Here is a 10,367-nt window from a genome sequence, read left to right on the forward strand (position 1 = left end):
TGCTTAATCACACCAATCCTAAAGGAAAACAAATTCCCAGACCCGTGTACCTCATATAGCCCTATATCATTATTAAATAATGACTATAAGATATTTATGACAATATTAACTAACAGAATGAAAATACCACTATTCAAAATAATAAATAATGATCAAACTGGATTTATATATCATAGACACACACACATGACAATATTAAAAGGATAATTTCTCTTATAGATTATGTTAATAAAGAAAATAAACACTCATAATTGGCTTAGATATAGAGAAAGCCTTTGATTCCCTAAATTGGGACTATTTATTCAAAATCCTAATGCTATTTGAATTTCATGCATCCTTTGTTCATCTCCTAAAGAATATATATATATATATATATATATATATATATATATATATATATATATATATATATATATATATATATATATATATATATATATATATATATATATATGTATATATATATATATATATATATATATATATATATATATATATATAGATAGACAAATAATTTAGCGTATGTCAAGTTAGGTCCTTTTACCTCTGACTATGCATATAACAAAAAGCACTAAACAAGGATGTCCCATGTCACCAATTCTATTTGCTCTGGCTGTTGAAATATTGGCAGATTCAATTCGTAACAATATAAAAATCAAAGGAATAGATGTGTATGAACAATAAAATTCTAAAGTAATGCTATTTGCTGATTACATATAACTAACATTATCTAATACAAAAGAGACATTAGAAGAATTAAATATATTAACTGACAAATTTCACATGACTTCAGGACTCCATTTCAATAAATCAAAATCAAAATTTTTAATTTTAAATAAAAAAAGAACTGCAGACTAAGGGGGATCACATCATAGGGAAATGACAATCTTCCTTAAAATATCTAGGAATTGAGTTATGCAAGGATAATAATGAATTAGTCTAAAAAAATACAATAATATCATCAATACAATTAAAATCTCTGTGGAAAAATGGAACAAAATAATATTAACATTTGAAGATAGACTACAGTTAATAAAAATGGTTTTATTGCCCAAGATCCTATGCCTTGGCAATACAACTGTTATCAGAAAGGTTATATACTTAAATAAATAAATTCATGCTTAATAACATTTGTATAGCTTCTCAAAAGAAACAGAATAGCTTTAATACATCATATCAGACCATGGAAACAAGGAGACTTAAACTTTCTTGATATAGAAACATATTTAAAAAGTATCAGTATCTAAAACAATCTCAGATTGGATAAGTCCAAATTACTCTGAAAATTGAAAATAATTACTAACTGTAATATCAATAAATTAATATGATTTACAAAAACAATTCAAATAACGGATAAAAAACATTTGCCATGGCACATATTATGTATTAGTATGCAATATAACATAACTAAACCCTCTAAAACTTGTAAGATTAATTATTATATTGACTCATTTAGGAAAATTATTAATGCAAATATAGATTTAAAAATCTGGTTTGATCTTTTAACACCATTTATAGTCACAAAGAACTCTCTACATAAAATATATAGAGCAATTATTAATTCCTGGAAGCAGAAAGGATTTGTTTGTTGGCTCCAATGTATCAAAGAACTAAACGTTTTAGACATGCAAGTAATAAAAACAACATACAAAATTCCACAACAGGACTGGCTAACATTACAGAGTGTTCTGTCATATTCCCAAGAAATACCTAAATATACAAAATACTTACATGAAACCATATATAATGACTTTGACATGGGAAACAGTATTTCAAAAATGTACAAAATATTGATAAACTATAAAACATCACCAAAAACGTCATATTGGAAATATATAACAAAAGGACACTCAATGCAATTAACTGAAGATAGTAAAACAAATATATTATTATTGATAAAATATACATCCTTTACTCAATATTGGAATGTTTTTAATTGGAAATTCTTGCATAGAGCATTCTTCACCCCAGATAGAATCAGTAAAATTCATTCTTCCATAAAAGGAATATATTGGAGATGTGAGCAAGTACACAATGCAGATTGGAAGCACATTTTCTTTGATTGTGTAAAAATTAAGCCATTTTGAAATAGTATTAATAAATTTCTACAAGCTTTATTTAATGAATCATTTTATTTAACTAAAGCCATTTTGGAATGGTATTACCAGCTTTCTACAAGCTTTATTTAATGAATCATTTTATTTAACTAAAGCTCTTGTAATATTAAATGTGATCGAAGGTCCTCACTTGAATAGGTCAAAAATGTATTTAGTATGGACTATACTTGCAATTTCAAGGAAGTGCATAACAAGAAGATGGAATACAAACACAATACCAACTTTGGCAGATGTCTACAACCTGCTGACGACCACAGCATTATTGGAAATTAAAATTAAAGAACTAAGAATTTATCAAAAGCCATTTATCAACAACCCTTGGGTAAAAGTTATATCGTTGATTGACATTATACAATAATTTATCAGACACTCTGATAATAGATTGGACATACCTATAAAGTGACTGTATACATTAAGACCTGTAAAGTGTCAGGCTAATGTAAATAGTGTACATAGTTATTTAAGATATTATGCATAAATACTATGGAATTCATTCAAATGTATTTGAAAATTATAAAAAAAAAATTTTGAGGAAAGAATACAACTTCTATGGGACCTGACAATATCCCTGGCTGTGTTCTACATGAACTACAGAGTGAACTGGCATCTCACCTTTGTGCCTTGTTCAATGACAGCCTCATCTCAGGCTTTGTCCCTACCGAATGGTGCACTGCTACAGTCATTTCTCTCCACAAAGGAAGAGTGACTATAGACCCTGGGAACTATTGCCCCATTGGCTTGACAAGTCTGATATGCAAAGCTATGAAAAGCATCATGACAAAGTTAGCTATCATTAAAGATAAAAAGAACTTTTACTTCCGCCTACAGCAATCATCCCACCATCATCCACACAAATTTTGGAGATCTATTAACACACTTCTGTCCCCCGGAAAAGTTGAAACTCCAAATCCACTTGGCTCCTGCCCTGACTCTCCCTTACAAACAGCTAATGCTTTTAATAACTTCTTTACATCTACAATACTTAATCTGGCCAACCAACAAACCCCTGACCCCACTTTATTAGGTAGCCCAAGCTTCACTCCTCCACGTATGCAACTTAAACCCATACCTACCTCCTATATTCTAAATCTACTTCAAAAACTTAAAGCTTCTACCCCCTCAGCTGACAAACTCCCAGCTGAATATCTCCAGCTAGGTGCCAAAGCGGTTGCCTACCCAATCTCTATACTAATAAACAGAACCATAACCGAAAATACTATACCTTCCCTCTGGAAAATCTCACATCATCCCCTCTTCAAAGGAGGCGACTCATTTGAATACTCTAACTATCGCCCTATAGCACTGCTATCTCCTATTGCAAAAATAATGGAGAAATGCATCCACAAACAGTTACTAAATCACCTCCTTTCTAACAATCTCCTCGCTAACTGCCAACATGGCTTCCGCCCTTACCATAGCACCACCACAGCCTTATTATCCTTCACTGACTCCATTAATATTAACCGTAATAGCAATCTTCTCTCATCAGCATTCTTTGTAGACCTTTCTAAAGCCTTTGATATGGTGAATCACCAACTCCTTCTTCATCGCTTAAAATCACTCTCTTGACACCCCTGCCTTAACTTGGTTCACTTCCTACCTTCAAAACCGTAAACAGGCTGTTTTATGGAACAACAATCTCTCTGAACTTCTCCCCACCACCCTAGGGGTCCCTCAAGGCTCCATCTTAGGTCCTCTTTTATTTTCCATCTTCATTAATGACTTGCATCTTGCCACACCCTAACTACTTGCATTCAGTATGCTGACGACACCACCATCATTTGCTCTGCCACAAACCAAGCTGACCTTCACTACCTTACCCAAAAGACATTCACTACTATTGAGCAATGGTTCTCTAACCACTGTCTCCTCTTAAACCCTAAGAAAACTAAACTTCTCCTCTTCTCACCTACACACCTATCTCCCCCTATTAATTTCACAATTACTTCTAACAATGGCACCCTTATCTCTCCTGACCAAACAACCAAACTATTGGGTATTACTATTGACAATCTACTAAAATTTGATTTTCACATTAACTCCAGCATAAAAGCAACTAATAGAAAACTAGGTTCTCTCTATAGAATCAGAACTTTCCTAACTCCTGAAGCAAGAACTACCATAGCAAGAACACATCTTATCTCCACTTTACTATATGCTTCCCCCATTTATTCTAACCTATCTAAGCATAACATTAATAAGCTCACAACAGCCTACAACAACATTGCAAGATTTGCCACTGCCTCTCCATATAAAACACATCACTGTCAGAACCTCTCTAAACTAGGATGGCTGGAATTACCCCACCTAATTCAGTACTATCAGCTTACACTTGCCCACAAAGCCCTTTACCACCCTGAAAACATACCCATGCTCTCCACCCTTATAAAACCCTACAACAACTTAAAAGCCCTATGCTCTTCTAATAAACTACTGATTCAAACTTCTTCTAAGAATACAGCAGGTGATTCCATATTTTCCAACTCAGTTGGTAAGATCTGGAACCAACTTCCTCCAGACCTTGCAGCCCACACTTCCATTACACTATTTAAGACTAAATTGAAACTCTTTCTTACTAAACACTGGCTTTGTTCTTGCATCAATCCCAGTTGATCTAGCTCCTCTATGACCTTCTATTCTCCTCCTTTATTCCGCATACATTCTCCCAAATATATTTCTTCAATTTATTTTCTTTTTCCTGTCGACTAAATAACTATACTTCTCTAATAACACTCATCTTAACTTTTTAAAGAACTTAATTCTTCTCTCCCTTCTCTTACCACATCTGTACTTAAATAATTTCCTTGTCTTTCTATCCCCTTCTTTGTAAACTTCCTGAAATTGTTGCTACTGCCTTTCTTACTTGTGACTTATATCCATACTTGACTTATAACCATTGTGATATTTTTGTATGTTCTGTTTTTGTGACCATGTAGTAGATAGCGGAGCTTTTCTCCTCGGGCCTCCACTGAAAATGGACTTGTATCCAGTTGGACTAGCCCGGTTAACAAATGTAAAATAAATAAATAAAATAAATCATCATGGATCTAATAAACAAGGATATAGGGAATCTCCAAACTCTGGATCCCACAATGTTTGGTTTTGTGAAGGGTAGATCATGCCTTCTCAACCTGGTCAACTTCTTTGAGTCAGTCACTAGAGCTGTGGATGAAGGCAAAGTGATTCATACAGCTTACCTTGATCTGGCAAGGCCTTTCATTCCATTACCCACTCAGGAATCTTAGAAAAACTCACTGAGCTAGGCATCGACCCCTATATAACTAGATTGGTTGCAATCTCGCTAACAGATAGAAACCACAGTGTGATAGTAGCTGATTCCAAGTCAGACTGCTGACCAGTCACTAGTGGAGTCCCACAGGGTTTGGTCCTGAGTCCTCTCCTGTTTGATATCTACCTCTCTGAAAACCTGGCCAAAATGAAAGGGACTCTGGCTGACACAATTCACAGATGATTGCAAGTTGGGAGCTACTATTAACTCCCCAAGTGATGTTGACATTCTACAGAAAGGCCTCACTGAGACCAATGACTGGTGTCAGAACCATGGCCTTAAGCTCAATGCCAAACAATGTGTTATCATCCCCTTGGGAAAAACCCAGTTCACATGAATTACGACATCAATGGTACTCCCCTGAACACAGAAGGTGTTATAAGAGATCTGGGAACAGAGGCTGACAGCAACCTCTCGTTGACCCCCAGATTCCCATTGTGGTCATAAAGTCCTTCTATGGGGCACATCTCATTACTAAGGGTTTTGCATCCAGAAAGAAAAGATCATTGTCTCCCTCTACTCTTCCCTCATTAGGTCAGTCATCTAGTACAATGCCCCATTTGGCATGTACCTCACTAGACACCTGCATCAACTGGAAAGACCTTAAAAATACTTCACAAAGAGGATCCTAGGTCTTAAACACTTGTCCTATATGGACAGACTCAAAAAACTCCAACTATTCTCTGTCTCATATCGCCTAATTACAGGAGATCTCTGCTTGGCTAAGCCATGTCTGACCCAGCTCTGTTAGAAATGCTACAACTAAAGAAATCCTACACCCTCCACACCACATGCTCCAGAGACCTCAACAGAACATGCTGGAGAGACAGGTTCATAACACAGAGGCTGTCCATGCTATGGAACATACTTCCCATACATGTCAAGCAGATCACCTCACTGGCCATCTTCAAGAGAAATCTTAATTAGTGGATGGGAAATAGAAAATTCACCCCGTTGATAACTCCAGTGGCTCTACTCGACAGAGGCACTGGGAACTAAGGTCAGATGGCACGATGCCAGGGTAATCCTATGGGCTAGGCTTGTAAAGACTCCAGGGCCATTAGCCTAGTACATACCTATGAACCTATATATATATATATATATATATATATATATATATATATATATATATATATATATATATATATATATATATATATATATATATATATATATATATATATATATATATATATATATATATATATATGTGTACCCACACACACACACACACACACACACACACACACACACACACACACACACACATATATATACAGATAAATAGCTAGATAGGTAGATAGATAGATAGATAGATAGATAGATAGATAGATAGATAGATAGATAGATAGATAGGAGCTGTCACTGAATCTCACAATGACACAGATGTTCTCCAGGAGGGGCTGACACAGACAAACAACTGATGTTGGAGCCATGGACGAAATGCATAATAGTGTCCTTTAGGAAGTCATCCATCCCTGGTTTCTATCATATTGACAAAGCACCCCTTAGATCTGACCCAGTAGTCAGGGACTTAGGGACATACATAGATAGTAAACCAGCCTTTGATTATCATGTGCCAAAAATGGTGAGGAAATCATTCTATGTTGCACAACTTATAAACAAAGGTATGGCATCTAAGTCCAAGGAAGTCATTGTTTCACTGTATTCAGCATTCATCAGACCTATCACTGAGTACAATGTCCCATATTGTATGTACCTTACCAGGCATATTCAACAATTGGAAACTTCACAGAGGTTCCTCACTAAAAAATTACAGGGCATAAGTAATATGTCCTGTGCAGACCTCCTCAAGGTCCTATCCCTGAATACTGTCTCCTACAGGCTTTGAGGGGAGATCTATGCCTGGCATTCAGGGCATTGTCAGACCCCACTCTGATGGACCCCCTGCATATCCCCAAAACCAATAGCACCAGAATTACCAGTTCTAAAGACTTAAACCTTGCCTGTGATATAAATTGGACCTGCTGGAGAGATAGGTATGTATCCCAGAGACTACCCTGTCTATGGAACAGGCTCCCCATCCCTGTGAAGGAGAGTTCCTCCCTAACCCAATTCAAGTGCAACTTGGACAATTGGATAGGAAACTGGATATCCATCCCTAGTTTGCTACCTATGTCTCTAATGGACAGACGTAACCTGTAAATGGTTTATCTCCCGGCCCCATGTTTATACATATCAAGGGTATTACAACTTGTCAGAGATTTGGGATGCATGGCTAGGCTTAAAAAGGCCCTTGTGGTCATTAGCTGAGTAAACACCTATCAACCAATATATATATATATATATATATATATATATATATATATATATATATATAAATATATACATATATATACATATATATATGTGTATATATATATATATATATATATATATATATATATATATATATGTGTATGTATATGTATAAATAAATATATATAAACAAGACAAACTTACAGTTCCCACATAATCTGCTGGATAGAACACTGGCTATCCAACAGATCCCAGGTTGTGAAAATTGCCAGTACGCTTTCTGGATTTAAAATTATAAGTAGTAAGGTACCAGAGAGGTGAGACTTCGGCCCACTGATGTTTAGCATTTATTTTGCAGACATCCAGTCCAGTATCACTTAAGTATGAATGACCATGTTTGCTGATTATTTTAAGCTGGGCACTGTTATCCACTGGTCCAGTGATGCAACAGCTGTAACAAGGGCTGGAGTATGCACAGATGTGGAGAATTAGAATGCAAAAATGTATAGCATAGTATAATTTGGAAAAAAAAATCTATTCCCACCTCATGTGGTAAGCAGTATTAATTCCTCTTCAGACAGTTATTGCCATAACAGACGTGGGTGCCTATGCGGACAACTCTCTCTCATTTGGTCATGTTTTTACCATAGTCAGGAAATTGTTCTCTCTGTCCCTGACAATTTCCAAGAGAATATCTTAAAAGACCTAAAAAAAAATCATCCTATGACTGTACTCTTCCCTTATCAGACCTATCATTTAATACAATGCCCCCTTTGAAATGTATAATCAAAGCATATTTCTCAACTGAAAAAGTCCCAAAGATGCCTAACCAAGAAAAATTAAAGGCATTAAATCCTTTAACTATCTCCATACATTAGTATGAATCTTTTTATATGCTGCAGCCAAATAGCTGCTCTGAGATGACCTGTGTCTTACTTTTGAAGCCACTAATTATCCAGATTGTATCTGACCTCCTATTTCTCTGAAAGTAAAATATATTGTGGCTCTACAAACACCCACACTAGGGACCTAAGTCAGTCTACACCAACAAATAAACAACAGTCACTGGAAACATGATTTCTAACTAAGCATATTCTCCCCCTATGATATAAGTACTAGGAAACGTAGAACAAAGTACTCCTTTAACTACCATTAACACTAGTCTTGATGACTGGATGTGTAGACACAAATTTACATCAGGATTTACATTAGGACTATCATGTACAGCACTGCTCAGTTTGAGAGTTGAGCATTATTACTTAATAATCACTTGCTTAAGTGTGTCTACTTAGTGGGCTATATGGTTAGGCATTTTATGGTCTTCATGATTACTTGTATAGTATTTTTCCTATGTTTAATACATTTCCTTCAGCACATTCTACCTTGGCAAGACTACAGTCTAATAACTGTGGAGCAAATAATCCAATTAAGCTGAAGGTCAGGTGGCCACTAAGTCATTAGAAACCATGAGGTTGTAAATGCTCTGAGTGCATTTTAGAGGTTTTTTTTCACAGACCTTTTTAGTCCAATGATGGCCTGAACACAAATCACAAGAGTGGAAAGAAAAGATCTCCAAAAGACACCCACTACCCCTCCCACACACACACACACACACACACACACACACACACACACACACACACGCACATCAGTGCCTCCTGGTTTCCCGCTATTCTGGCCTTCACACACCATTCACATTATTTTTTTCCTTCTGCTAGATTTTTATCTTACTCTTCAGATTTTTCATCCATGTTTTCTAATAAATAGGGAGGAAATAATTTATGTAAACCAGGGCTCTGGAGGACACCAGACCACCGGAAGCCATGGAGTCATAGATACTCTGTGCATTTTAGATTTTTTTAAACAGCTTTTTCATCCACTGATTACCTGAACAAAATTTAGGATAAAGGAAAGCTATGCATTCTTATTCTTCTGCTTTGCTTTTTCCTGCCATCTTTTCATCACAACATAATTTATCAAGGCTGCACTGCAGTTACTGTGATTTTTATTAAGTTAATATTCAGGGTGTTATAGATGCTCTAAGGTGAATTTTAGAGCTTTTTTCACAAACTTTTGAGCCAATGATGGCCCAAGCAAAACATGATTAAGGAAAGAAACTGTCATTTTTTTTTTGCACAGTAAGGAATAAGTTGTACCCAAGACTGACAAAACACCAGTTCACTCTAAAATGTGAAGGTAAATGCTTGCAAAAATGAAGGCATAAATGGCCATGGTCATATATTTCAAGCTGCGACTATGATACATATACGCAGAATGCTTCCTCACTGCTAAGCCCAAATGACAGGCACTTTCTGTACACCCTTCTGATATCAGACTGGGACAAAACTGAAACAACAAAGAGAAAATGATAACAAATTTCAACTAGTTGCTTTCTGACATATATAAACAGCAAGTTTCCTTAGCCATATGACAAAAAAAAGAAAAAAAAAAATAGCCACTCGTATATTTATATAAAGTTTGACTGTATGGAAAGTGAAAAAAATTAACCCTGGGCCAAAAAGATACCTACCTGGTATTTGATTGTGTGGAAAGTAACAAAAAAATAACTGCTCCAGCCACAAGACAAACCCTTCACACTTATCCACAGGTTTTGTAAACCCACCAAACATAATCTAAACTCTAACATCTTTGAACTCTAAGGGTTGAAACATGGCAAAAACGAAAGCAAACCCAAAACTGAC

The sequence above is a fragment of the Protopterus annectens genome, chromosome 3.part1 (assembly GCF_019279795.1).
Source record: "Protopterus annectens isolate FY-2018-M chromosome 3.part1, PAN1.0, whole genome shotgun sequence".
In the NCBI taxonomy this organism is placed as follows: Eukaryota; Metazoa; Chordata; order Ceratodontiformes; family Protopteridae; genus Protopterus; species Protopterus annectens.